Below are 13,772 nucleotides of genomic sequence, written 5' to 3' on the forward strand. Positions count from 1 at the left end.
GATTATTTAATCGTTTGAAGAGCAGATTGAGCTAGTCAACTTGGGTTCCAAAGATGATGTGAAGGAAGTTAAGATTGGGTCTCGACTGTGTCCAGATGCTAAGAAGGGGTTAATTGATCTTCTTCGAGAGTATTCAGATGTGTTTGCTTGGTCCTATCAAGACATGCCTAGGTTGGATTCTGAGATTGTGGAGCACAGATTGTCGTTGAAGCCAGAATGCCCGCCAGTCAAGTAGAAGTTGAGAAGAACGCATCCTAATATGGATGTGAAGATCAAAGAGGAAGTTCAGAAGCAGATTGATGCCAGTTTCCTTATAACTGCTGAATATCCGCAATGGGTGGCCAATATTGTGCTTGTGCCGAAGAAAGATGGAAAAGTCCGCATGTGTGTCGATTATAGGAGAAGACTACGTTCATTACACCCTGTGGAACATTCTGTTATAGAGTGATGCCTTTCGGTTTAAAGAATTCTGGTGCAACTTACCAAAGAGCAATGACTACTCTTTTTCATGATATCATGCATAAAGAGATTGAGGTAGATGTCGATGACATGATTGCTAAATCAATTGATAAAGAGGAACATATTGAGCATTTGTTGAAGCTATTCCAGTGTTTGAGGAAGTATAAACTCCGCTTGAATCCCAATAAGTGTACTTTTGGTGTTCGTTCTGGTAAGTTGTTGGGCTTTATTGTCAGCGAGAAGGGTATTAAAGTTGATCTTTCCAAGGTCAAAGCAATACAAGAGATGCCTGCGCCCAAAACTGAGAAGCAAGTCAGAGGTTTTCTCGGTCGCTTTAATTATATTTCCAGATTCATTTCCCACATGACTGCCACATGTGCGCCTATATTCAAGCTTCTTCGAAAAGATCAGTCTTGTGATTGGGCCGAAGACTTCCAGAAAGCATTTGATAGTATCAAAGAATATTTACTTGAACCTCCGATTTTGTCTCCACCTGTCGAAGGAAGACCGTTGATCATATATTTGACTGTACTCGAAGATAGCATGGGTTGTGTTCTTGTCCAGCAAGATGAGACTGGAAAGAAAGAATTTTCAATTTATTACCTCAGTAAGAAGTTCACCGACTGTGAGACTCGGTATTCAATGCTTGAGAAGACTTGTTGCGCATTGGCTTGGGCTGCTAAGCATCTGCGTCAGTATATGTTGAATCATACCACTTGGTTAATATCCAAAATAGATCCAATCAAGTATATTTTTGAAAAGCCTGCTTTAACTGGGAGGATTTCCCGTTGGCAGATGTTGGTATGAGAGTATGATATAGAATATCGATCTCAGAAAGTGATCAAAGGTAGTATCTTGGCTAACCATTTGGCTCACCAACCGATTGAAGATTATTAGTCAGTGCAATATGATTTTCTAGATGAGGAGATTTTGTACTTGAAAATGAAAGATTGTGAGGAACCATTTCTAGAAGAAGGTCCAGAACCTGGTTCCCGTTAGGGCATGGTATTTGATGGAGTTGTTAATCAATATGGGAATGGCATTGGGGCAATGATTATTACTCCTCAAGGCACGCATCTACCATTTACAGCTAGATTGACTTTCAAGTGTACAAACAACATGGCAGAATATGAAGCTTGCATTATGGGGCTGGAAGAGGCCATGAATCTCAAAATCCAATATTTGGATGTCTTCGATGATTCGGCTTTGGTTGTGAATCAGATCAAAGGAGAATGGGAGACGAATCAACCCGGTTTGGTACCGTATAGAGATTATGCGAGGAGGATTTCAACTTTCTTTACAAAGGTTGAATTTCATCATATCCCTCGAGGAGAGAACCGGATGGCAGATGCTCTTGCAACATTGACGTCAATGATTGTAGGAAATATTGGAATGAAGTTCTCAATTTATCTGTGATGCGTGTTGATAGACCAACTCATGTGTTTGCAGTTGAAGAGAGTAAAGATGAGAAGCCGTGGTATTATGACATCAAGAGTTTCCTCCAAAGTCAGATTTACCTGCCTGGGGCATTTTTGAAAGATAAGAAGACTTTGAGAAGATTAGTCGGTAATTTCTATTTGAATGGTGATGTACTGTACAAGGGAAACTTCGACATGGTTCTGCTCAGATGCGTGGATAGACACGAAGCAGACTTGTTGATGACCGAAGTGCATGAAGGTTCCTTTGGTACTCATTCCAATGGACATGCAATGGCAAAGAAGATGTTGCGAGCAGGTTACTATTGGCTGACAATGGAATCTGACTGTTGCAAATTTGTGAAAAAGTGCCACAAGTGTCAAATTTATGCTGATAAGATTCATGTTCCTCCGACACTATTGAATGTTATCTCTTCCCCATGGCCCTTCTCCATGTTGGGGAATTGATATGATTGGGATGATTGAGCCCAAAGCTTAGAATGGACATCGTTTCATTTTGGTGGCAATTGACTACTTCACAAAATGGGTTGAAGCGGCATCATATGCGAATGTGAACAAGCAAGTTATTGTAAGGTTTATCAAGAATCAGATTATATGCCGTTATGGTGTGCCAAGTAAGATCATTACTGATAATGGATCGAACTTGAATAATAATATGGTGGAAGCTCTTTGCAAAGACTTCAAGATTGCACATCATAATTCTTCTCCCTATAGACCCAAGATGAATGGGGTTGTTGAAGTTGCAAATAAGAATATCAAGAAGATTATCCAGAAGATGGTTGTCACATATAAGGATTGGCATGAGATGCTCCCTTTTGCTTTGCATGGGTATCGTACATTCGTCCGCACTTCAACATGGGCAACCCCTTTCTCTCTTGTTTATTGTATGGAATTAGGACTCCCCGTAGAGGTTGAGATTCCTTCGTTGCGTGTGCTCATGGAAGCCAAGTTGACTGAGGCTGAATGGTGTCAGACCAGGTTTGACCAATTGAATTTAATTGAAGAGAAGAGGTTAACTGCCATGTGTCATGGTCAGTTATATCAGCAAAGAATGAAGAAAGCTTTTGATAAGAAGGTCAAACCTCGAGTGTTCAGAGAAGGTGACCTTGTGCTCAAGAAGATTTTATCGTTCAAACCAGATTCCAGAGGAAAATGGACTCCTAATTATGAAGGTCCATATGTTGTTAAGCGAGCCTTTTCAGGCGGTGCATTGATTCTTACGACTATGGATGGTGAAGAGTTCACTCGTCCCGTGAACGCAGATGCAGTCAAAAAATACTTCGCCTAAAAATAAAAGAATAGCTCGCTAAGTTGAAAACCCGAAAGGGCAGCTTAGGAAAAAATGAGCGTCTCGGTGGATTGAAAACCCGAAAGGGCGGTCCAGGCAAAAATTAGAGACATAAAAAAACAGAAAAATTTCCCGATAAGTTGAGTACCTAACCATGGGACAACTTATGCAAAAATTAGGGATTATGGAAAGTAACTGCATTCTGTTGATCTTCAGTGATTTTGAAGACTTGTTTGGGCACAAGAGTTGACATCAGTTCATCATCCCAACAGCGGTCAAGAGCACAGTGGATATCAAAATTTGGTAGAGGGACTAAGGATCATTTGTATTCAATGTAACCTTTTCCATGTAAATTACCACTTTCAACTTTGTAAAATCTATGGAGTCTTGTCATTGACAGACTACCATCCTATTAAATAAAGTTGAACTTTTATCCAATTGTTTCTACTCTTATTTACTTCATCCAATAGTTTTAAATTTTATTATGATCATTTTAAAATTAAAGTTTTAAATCAAAATCAAGTTTTCTTTAAAATATAAAAGCAAGAACTTTTCCAAAGCAAGTAACAGCAATATCAGCAGCATTTCAGTGAAAAGCAAGTTTTTGAGTGTGAAGCATCGGAGGTTCGCCAAGCAGTAACTCTTCGGGCATCCCTAGACATTTAGTGTTGATTCATTTCCTCAATGGATTGTTGTTATCCCCAACTAACAGATTCAGTTCCCCGGTGGAGTGTTTGATCCCCAGTGGAACTTCTTTCTTTTTTTCCCAGCTGAGTTGATTGATTCAGATACCCTGTGGAGTGTCCTTGTCCCCAACAGAGTTTCGGCCTTCCCCGCCGGAGTTCATATTTCCTCAGCAGTTGGATCTTCATCAGAGATGTTTGGTATTTATTTTTTCCCCAGTAGATCGCTTGGGTATCCCCACCAATCGCTGTATCTTTGCTCCCAGTCAGAATTTCCTCCTGGTTTTTGAGCAGGCTTTTGTTTCCTCTGTAGGGTTGTCTCCTATTTTTATGGTGTTGACCTAAAATTCCCCATAGAGTTGACATTGCTCTTTTCTCAGTAGATCTCCTCAGCCAGAGTTGGGTCCTTGAGATGTTGATCTCTCTGTTCTCCAGCAGGTTGTCTCCATATTTTGTGGATTGATCGAGGATTGTACCGGTGGTTCAATTTCTTTGTGACACCTCTGTATCCTTTGTGATCGTTTTGTCAGCATAATCATCATATATACATATACATATACATATACATATACATATACATATACATATACATATACATATACATATACATATACATATACATATACATATACATTCATACAATTTCATAATTTGCATATCCTGCATATTTGATTTGTTTGAGATTCTCATTCTCTGTTATGGCGGTACTTTATCCCCATACCAAATCGGGTGTCTGTCCTCCTTCAATTGTAGAGTGTCAGCCCCTTAAGCAGAAAGACTTTAACCTTTCTCCATTTCCCCACTGAGTTTGTTTCCTCGTGGATGATTGTTATTTCCGTTTCCTCTCCAGCAAATTTTCTGGATGGAATTACTCCCCATGAGTTATGTCCTCATTGGGTGGAGTCTTGATTGACCTTTTTCTTTCTAGCTCTTACCAAGATAGATATTTTGGTCCCCTAAGAGTCTATTACCCAGTAACTGGTAATATTATTCTTAGCTTGCAGTGTGTTACTTCTTGCCCAATACCCGACAAAAGTACTCTTTTTCTCCTCAACAGTATCCCTAGTGGATCTATTCCCCGCAGGAGTCTATCCTTGATATGTTCACATTAACCAGTGACAGATATTCTCGCCTTTGGTATTCTATCCAGTAACCGATAGATGTAATCCCTATATTTTCTCCCCTTTCAGAGTCTATCCTTGATATGTTCATCTTAACCGGTGACGAATTTTCTCTTTGATCGATCTTCTGCCCAGTAACCGGTAGTTGTAAATCCTACTTTGTCCCCTCGCAGAGTTGGTCCTTGATATGTTCATCTTAACCGGTGACGAATTCTCTCTCCGATGGTTTTCTATCCAGTTTTCGATAGATGCAATTCCTCCTTTTCTGTTAAGTTGGTATATCCTTGATATGTTCATCCTAACCGATAACGGGTATCCTTCTTAACATCCCCAGGAAAGTCTATCCTTGATATGTTCACTCTAACTGGTGATGGATTTTCTTCCCTGTCGAGGTTATCCTTGATATGTTCATCCTAATCGATGACGGATACTCTCACCCTTGGTTTTATGCCCAGTAACTGGTAGTTGTAAATCCCATTCTTGTCTGCAGGTTTCCCCAGCAAGGCTATTCTTACGCAGTAACCGGTAATGAATACTTCCTCCTGGCGGTTCCCTGCGAGTCATCCTTGATATGTTCATCCTAACCGATGACGGATGGTCCCTCTGTCAGATCTTTATTATCGCCTTACCCAGTAACAGGTAGTAGATAATAGATTTCTGCTCCTCCTGTGTTGAAAAGTGTATTTCTTCCCAGTTGAGTTGAGTGCATATTTCCTTAGTGAAATCGCTTTTCCTTGCACGAGTCGAGTACCTCAGTTTTATCCTGAATTACTCGTATTCTCTGCAGATGTTTTTGTTTCCCTGACTGAGCCTTTCCATTTTGTGTGGAATCCCTCTAGTCCCCCAGTAGTTTTGAGTCGTAGCTTGGCCTACGCATAACTCCTTCCCCCCCCCCCCCCCCAAAGAGTCTCGGTCTCCCTAATGAGTTTTCCTTACGGAAGACATTATACTCCAGCGAACTTTCAGACTCTCTGATTTCTCTTTCCTTTGTGGCAGTATCTCACCACAGAGCATTAACTTTTGCATTTATGTCATATGCATCATAAGGTCTCTTAGGGACCAAAATTTGTTTCTATATGTTGTTATTTAAGCCCATTCTCCTGAGTCGAGCCGGAGATTTTAACCTTCACCTCCTCAATTAGAATGTCCTTAAATAGGGGCCGCTGTAAGACCCCACCCTAAGATCCCTCATTCATTTTCATCATAAGCATAAGCATTGGGATCATACCTTGGCACCCTTCTTACCCTTATTTCATTGGGTTTATTTTGGGAGAGATCACCAAGCACTTGGTGATTATATCATACTTGTATTTTATCATTTCACTAACCAAAATACCAAAAATATGTCTTTGCATCTATCTAACTCTTTTGTAGGAAAGGCATGATCTCATTGATTCATCAAGATCACATCTAGAGTTTAAGACCCTCATGAACAAAGAGCATAACCAAGAATTGATTCAAGAATGGTTATGAACATCATATATGAGTCCCAATGATCTATACATGTTATATTGATCAAGTTTGCTTCAAGAATTTAAGGGTGATTTGTCTTGGAAACCCTAGTTTGTCTAGGTATCTTGAGTAACTTCTCCAACAAGCTATCTCACCAATTGATCAAATTTCTCAAGGGACACTTCAAATTTCACCATCTTATGCATATATGATCTACCATGATCCAATAAAGTCAAGAGAATTGGAAATTAGCAAGTTGGTTGATGGTGGTTGGCCAGATGAATTCATCTGATCAAAACTGGATCTCCCTAGACCCTATCTCCTACAATTTTCACCATATGAAAATGATTCCAAGAGAAAACTTACTCTAAATGACATTATAAACAACTGCAAGAAATTAAAGTGAAGCCAAGCAAAATTCAGATCAAGATCCATTGTGTTCAAACCTCCATTGAAGGTAATTTGTAGAAATTTTAAACTCTTCGATTCTCTTAAATTGTTGCTCAATTCCATTGATTCCTTGGTTGTCTGAAGTCCTACCAATGTAGGCAAGAAGCTTGACTTGCTTTGAGGCCAAATCGAAGCAACTCAGATCATGTACCTCATTTTTCAATTCCACATATCTCCTAATATATTTGGAATTGGAGGAATGGGAGGTCATATTCGAGCTCAGTGATATTTTTTCTTTAAGATCATGTCCCTGTTTCTTTTTTTGGTGATGGTTCATGTTGACCAGTCCGGTGAAGCTCATCGGAGAAGACCACCGGAGCTCTGGTTCCGGTGATGATGTGTCTTGTGTCTAAACCACTTGATCCAAGTCTCATGTTCTAATCTGGATCGTTCCTTGTGATTACTCCATTTGCCACGCGGTTGACTCAGGTGTACATGGAACGCGTGTTTTGGATCATCAGATCTGCCACCTCAATTAATGAGGGAGATCTGATGGTCCACGTAGTTTAGCATTTTCTGAATTTTATTTTAATTGCATCTTCTTCAATAATTCATATTAAATTCAATATTGATCCAAAAAATATGGGACTTTCACCAAAAATTCTCAAATATTTTTCTCTTCCATATTCTGAATTAAAATTATTTTTTGGATCATTATTAATATTTTTCATGAATTAATTGATTTTTCATTTGTTTTTAATTGTTTAAAAATATTTTGAAATGTCTAAAAATTCTGAAACTTTTTCTCCAAGGTCCTTTGACCTTGTTTGACCTATGATAAATCTCATGGCCATTTCTTTGGTGTTTTGATGAGATTTTAGGATTTAGACAAATCATATTTGAATTTAATGCATTATTTTATTATTTTTAATTGAATAAATTTCATTTTAATTGTGTTGACCATTTGTATTGACTTACTTGAGTTTGATTGTTTGTTGTGGGGCCTTGGTCAAGGTTGATTTGACTTTGTCAAGTTAATATCATTGGATTTAGGGGATTGATGGAATGTACATTCCATCTCCCAAAATGAATGAATGATATTAATTTGGTAAAAGTCCTCCTTTGACCAATTTGTGATCTCATTAATCTAATTCCCCTTCTTCATTCATTCATTTCCATTTGGCCAATGACATCTCAAAATCCTAATGCTAGTTGATTGAAAGATTAACATGAGTATGGATGAGATTAGACCACACCTTTTGCATATTTTTTGTGTGTGGTATGTTTAATGAGCATAGTTCTTAATACTATGCCTCCAACATGCATTAAGACCAAAATTCTATTGCCCTGCCTCAAATAGTTGTGACTTCTATATAAGTCCAATTACGATTGCTTAACATAACGCTAAATTTGTGACACAAAAGGCATAACTATTCTAGTTAGTGAGATTGTAAGTCTCCCATCTTCCATGGTATTGTGTGGAAACTTGGCCTTCTTTCCTTCCTTTGGAAGATGTTTTGGTTCAAGGATCCATGCTTGTGGCATGTGGGTTGAGTGTTCTCCAAAGAATATCTTGAAATCAAAAGCAAAACCAAACTAACTTCTAACTTGCTAACCATTAACTTTTAATTTCAAGCTTTTACTTTAATGCAATTTACTTTTGGCACTTTATATCATTTGCCATTATACATATCATTCTATTTGTTTATGTTAATGTAATTTTCACTTTGTCCATTTGGACCATATTGTGTGATATATTCTGTTTGTGTATACTTTGTTTGTTTGTTTTGGTCTTTGACCATTAATGTACATAATAACAACAAAAACCCTAAAAAACTTTTGTGTGGACTGTTGGCTTGATCTGTGGACCATTTGGACTTAGAACTTAGGCCACATTCCTTTGCTAAGGGACTTGGCCAATGCCAATTTGTTGAAGAACCAAGTGCTTGCAATTTGAAATTCATCTGATACATCATTCTAGATCTCTCTAGTTCATCTGCAACATTGATCATTGTTAAGCTGTTATGTTAAACCTGTGACTTGTGGAATTCATCTGTTGCATGGGCTATCTTGAAGAAGATCATTGAAGTGGATAAGCTTGGATGAGGCCATCTTTATTTGATGCCTTTGCTCTTCAAGATTGACATAATTGTGCATTTGTCTGATTGCTTGTTTCTAAAAAGTCCAAGGGAATTTTGGGTTTCTGTTGACATACTTGTCTATTCGATTGCTACCCATTTGGTCAGATATTTTCAACTTTAAACTTTTAAATTTTGTGCATAGGGTAGTCTCTTCATCTTCTCCCCATTTCTTTAATTTCAAAATCTCTCCCTCCATTTTCAAAACCTTCTTTGTGTGAACTACTCTTGTTCTAAACTTTGACCACTTTTGCAAAATGATAGAAACTTTGGCCTTATGCCATTGCATTTTCAAACTTCTTTTCTTAAATCAAACTTGTAAATAAACTTACTATACTTGACTTAAACTTTCAAAAAGACAAAAAAGAACTAACCCATTCAAAACATTTTAGGCCTTTGTGCCTTTTAAACCTAGTTTTATTAAAATCAACACACTCATTTTGAAGTTTATAGCACAAACTACGAGGTTTTGATCCCTCATTTTTATGTTGGTACGTAGGCACAAGATCGAAGGTCTTGTCAAACACAAAAAATATAATTAATGAATTCTTTTCTCATCCCCCCATTCTATTTGTTTGTAAACATCACTTTGTACAAAATACATATGCACACAAAAAGGGCTCCCTAGGAGTACCTATGACACTTTGGGTGCTAACACCTTCCCTCTGTTTAACCAACCCCCTTACTTATGATCTCTGACATTTATTAGTTTTTATATTAAAAATTCTTACTATTTGGGTTTTGTTCGCACTTTTTCCCTTTTCCCTTGGAAATAATAAAAGCGCGGTGGCGACTCTTGTTAATTGATCTCTAGCTTGTCAATAGCTTGATGGTCATGAATTTCCCGCTACAGTACCCAAAAGATAAGGAAGAGTCAATTGTCAGTAAGAAGGTGGAAGTGCCTGCTATAGGTCCGACTAGTGCTTCAAAGTGTCAGTCTGGTGAATCCAGCAATTTGAAGGCTAATGATGATGATGAGGTACTCTGTTTGATAAAGAAAAGCGAGTTTAATATGGTGGTGCAGCTGCTCCAAACCCCCTCAAAGATCTCAGTATTGTCTCTGCTCATGAATTCAGAAGCACACAGAGAAGCACAACAAAGAGTTCTAGAACAAGCGTTTATGGAACATGATGTTACGGTGGATCAGTTTGATCATATAGTAGCTAACATCACTTCCTGCAACAATCTCAGTTTTTGTGGTGAAGAACTCCCTAAGGAGGGTAGGAATCATAATTTGGCTTTGCACATCTCCATGAATTGCAAAGATGATGCTTTGTCCAATGTGCTTGTTGACACCAGATCATCGTTGAACGTGCTACCGAAGTCAACTCTTTCAAAGTTGTCATATCAAGGAGCGCCCATGAGGTATAGCGGTGTAATCGTCAAAGCTTTTGACGGTTCACGCAAAACATTGATAGGTGAAGTGGACCTTCCAGTGAAGATAGATCCGAGTGATTTCCAAATTACTTTCCAAGTAATGGATATCCATCCGACCTATAGTTGTCTGTTGGGAAGGTCGTGGATCCATGAGGCGGGAGCTGTTACCTCCACATTACATCAGAAGCTCAAATTTGTGAAGAATGGAAAGCTTGTTATTGTTGGCAGGGAAAAGGCATTGTTAGTTAGCCACCTGTCATCTTTCTCTTATGTTGAAGCTGAGGATGAGATTGGAACTCCGTTCCAAGCCTTATCTATTGCTACTGAAAAGAGAGTCGGGGCACCTATGTCCTCATTAAAAGATGCAAGGAAGATTGTTGAAGAAGGTAATATGGATCAGTGGGGGCGCATGGTAGAGGTCTCCGACAACAAAGCTAGAACCAGTTTGGGCTTTCAACAAGGTTAATCAATTTCTAGGTACGAGGATATGCAACTTAGCTTCCGTAGCGGAGGGTTCATTCATGGCAATGAACAACACTTTGTTATTATGCTAGAGGATGACGAAGAGGAAGACTGCACCAATTTTGTGACGCATGGAAAGGCTTGCAACAATTGGACTGCTATTGATATTCCTGTTATTTTGCATCAATCTAAGTAATTGCTTTTATTTGTTTTAAAAATCCTTCTCCTATGCCTAAGGGAGAAGTGAACATTGTTGGGCATTTCAAATTTGATCATCAATAAAATTAATTCTATTCATCCACATCTATGATGCTTTATTTTTACTTTTTGCTTTATTCTGAAAATGGTAATCACAAAAAAAAACATAAATACACGTTGTCCATCTACATAATATTTGGTCACAAATTCACTTCTCTAAAATCAACATCAAATCATTATGCAGGTTGGTGTCTAAGCCCATTGAATACAATAATCCTACTCCTTCTCCAAATTTTGAATTCCCTGTGTTTGAGGTTGAGGAGGAAAGTGATGAATTGTCTCGTCTTCTTGAGCATGATGAAAAAGCCATTCAGCCATTCGAAGAGCAGATTGAATTAGTCAACTTGGGTTCCGAGGATGATGTGAAGAAGGGGTTGGTTGATCTTCTTTGAGAGTATTTAGATGTGTTTGCTTGGTCCTATCAAGACATGCTTGGTTTGGATTCTGAGATTGTGGAGCATAGATTGCCGTTGAAGCCAGAATGCCTGCCAGTCAAGCAGAAGTTGAGAAGAATGCATCCTGATATGGCAGTGAAGATCAAAGAAGAAGTGCAGAAGCAAATTGATGTCGGTTTCCTTGTGACCGCTGAATATCCGCAATGGGTGGCCCATATAGTGCCTCTGCTAAATAAAGATGGAAAAGTCCGCATGTGTGTCAATTATAGAGATTTGAATAAAGCCAGACCGAAAGATGATTTCCCTCTGCCACACATTGATATGTTGGTAGACAATACTACTCAACTCAAAGTATTTTCGTTTATGGATGGATTTTCCAGAAATAATCAGATTAAGATGGCACTCGAAGATATGGAGAAGACCATATTCATTACACCTTGGGGAACATTCTATTATAGAGTGATGCCTTTCGGTTTAAATAATGCTGATGCAACTTACCAAAGAGCAATGACTACTCTTTTTCATGATATGATGCATAAAGACATTGAAGTTTATGTCAATGACATGATTGCTAAATCGATTGATGAAGAGGAACATGTTGAACATTTGTTGAAGTTATTCCAGCATTTGAGGAAGTATAAACTCCACTTGAATCCCAATAAGTGTACTTTTGGTGTTCGTTCCGGTAAGTTGTCGGGCTTTATTGTCAGCGAGAAAGGTATTGAGGTTGATCCTGCCAAGGTCAAAGCAATACAAGAGATGCCTGCGCCTAAAACTGAGAAGCAAGTCAGAGGTTTTCTTGGCCGCTTGAATTATATCTCAAGATTCATTTCACACATGACTGCCACATGTGCGCCTATATTCAAGCTTCTTCGGAAAGATCAGTCTTGTGATTGGACCGAAGACTGCCAGAAAGCTTTTGATAGTATCAAAGAATATCTGCTTGAACCTCCAATTTTGTCCTCACCTGTTGAAGGAAGACCATTGATCATGTATTTGACTGTGCTTGAAGATAGTATGGCTTGTGTTCTTAGTCAGCAAGATGAGACTGGGAAGGAAGAATTTGCAATATACTACCTCAGTAAGAAGTTCACCGACTTGTTGCGCATTGGCTTGGGCTGCTAAGCGTCTGCGTCAGTATATGTTGAATCATACCACTTGGTTGATATCCAAAATGGATCCAATCAAGTATATATTTGAGAAGCCTACTTTAACTGGGAGGATTATCCGTTGGCAGATGTTATTATCAGAGTGTGATATTGAATACCGATCTCAGAAAGCGATCAAAGATAGTATCTCGGCTGACCATTTGGCTCAGCAACCAATTGAAGATTACCAGTTAGTACAGTATGACTTTCCTAATGAAGAGATCTTGTACTTGAAAATGAAAGACTGTGATGAACCATTGCTTGAAGAAGGGCCAGAACCTGGTTCCCGTTGGGGCATGGTATTTGATGGAGCTGTTAATCAATATGGCAATGGCATTGGGGCAGTGATTATTACTCCTCAAGGCACGCATTTTACCTTTACAGCTAGATTGACTTTCAAGTGTACGAACAACATGGCAGAATACGATGCTTGTATTATGGGGCTCAAAGAGGCCATTGATCTCAGGATCAAGCATTTAGATGTCTTTGGAGATTCAACTTTGATTGTGAATCAGGTCAAAGGTGAATGGGAGACAAATCAACCCGGTTTGATACCATATAGAGATTATGCGAGGAGGATTTCAACTTTCTTTACCAAGATTGACTTTCATCATATCCCTCGAGACGAGAATAGGATGGCAAATGCTCTTGCAACGTTGGCATCAACCGTTGTACTACGACATCAAGTGTTTCCTCCAAAGTCAGATTTACCCGTCTGGGGAATCTGTGAAAGATAAGAAGACCTTGAGGAGATTAGCCGGAAATTTCTACCTTAATGGAGAGGTATTGTACAAGAGAAACTTCGATATGGTTTTGCTCAAATGCGTGGATAGATACGAAGCATACCTGCTGATGACTGAAGTCCATGAAGGTTCCTTTGGTACTCATTCCAATGGATATGCAATGGCGAAAAAGATGTTGCGAGCAGGTTACTATTGGCTGACAATGGAATCTGACTATTGCAAGTTTGTGAAGAAATGCCACAAGTGTCAAATATATGCAGATAAGATTCATGTTCCTTCGACACTGTTGAACGTCATTTCCTCCCCATGGCCCTTCTCCATGTGGGGAATTGATATGATTGGCATGATTGAGCCAAAAGATTTGAATGGACATCGTTTCATTTTGGTGGAAATTGACTACTTCACAAAATGGGTTGAAGCGG

The sequence above is a fragment of the Lathyrus oleraceus genome, chromosome 2 (assembly GCF_024323335.1).
Source record: "Lathyrus oleraceus cultivar Zhongwan6 chromosome 2, CAAS_Psat_ZW6_1.0, whole genome shotgun sequence".
NCBI lineage: Eukaryota > Viridiplantae > Streptophyta > Magnoliopsida > Fabales > Fabaceae > Lathyrus > Lathyrus oleraceus.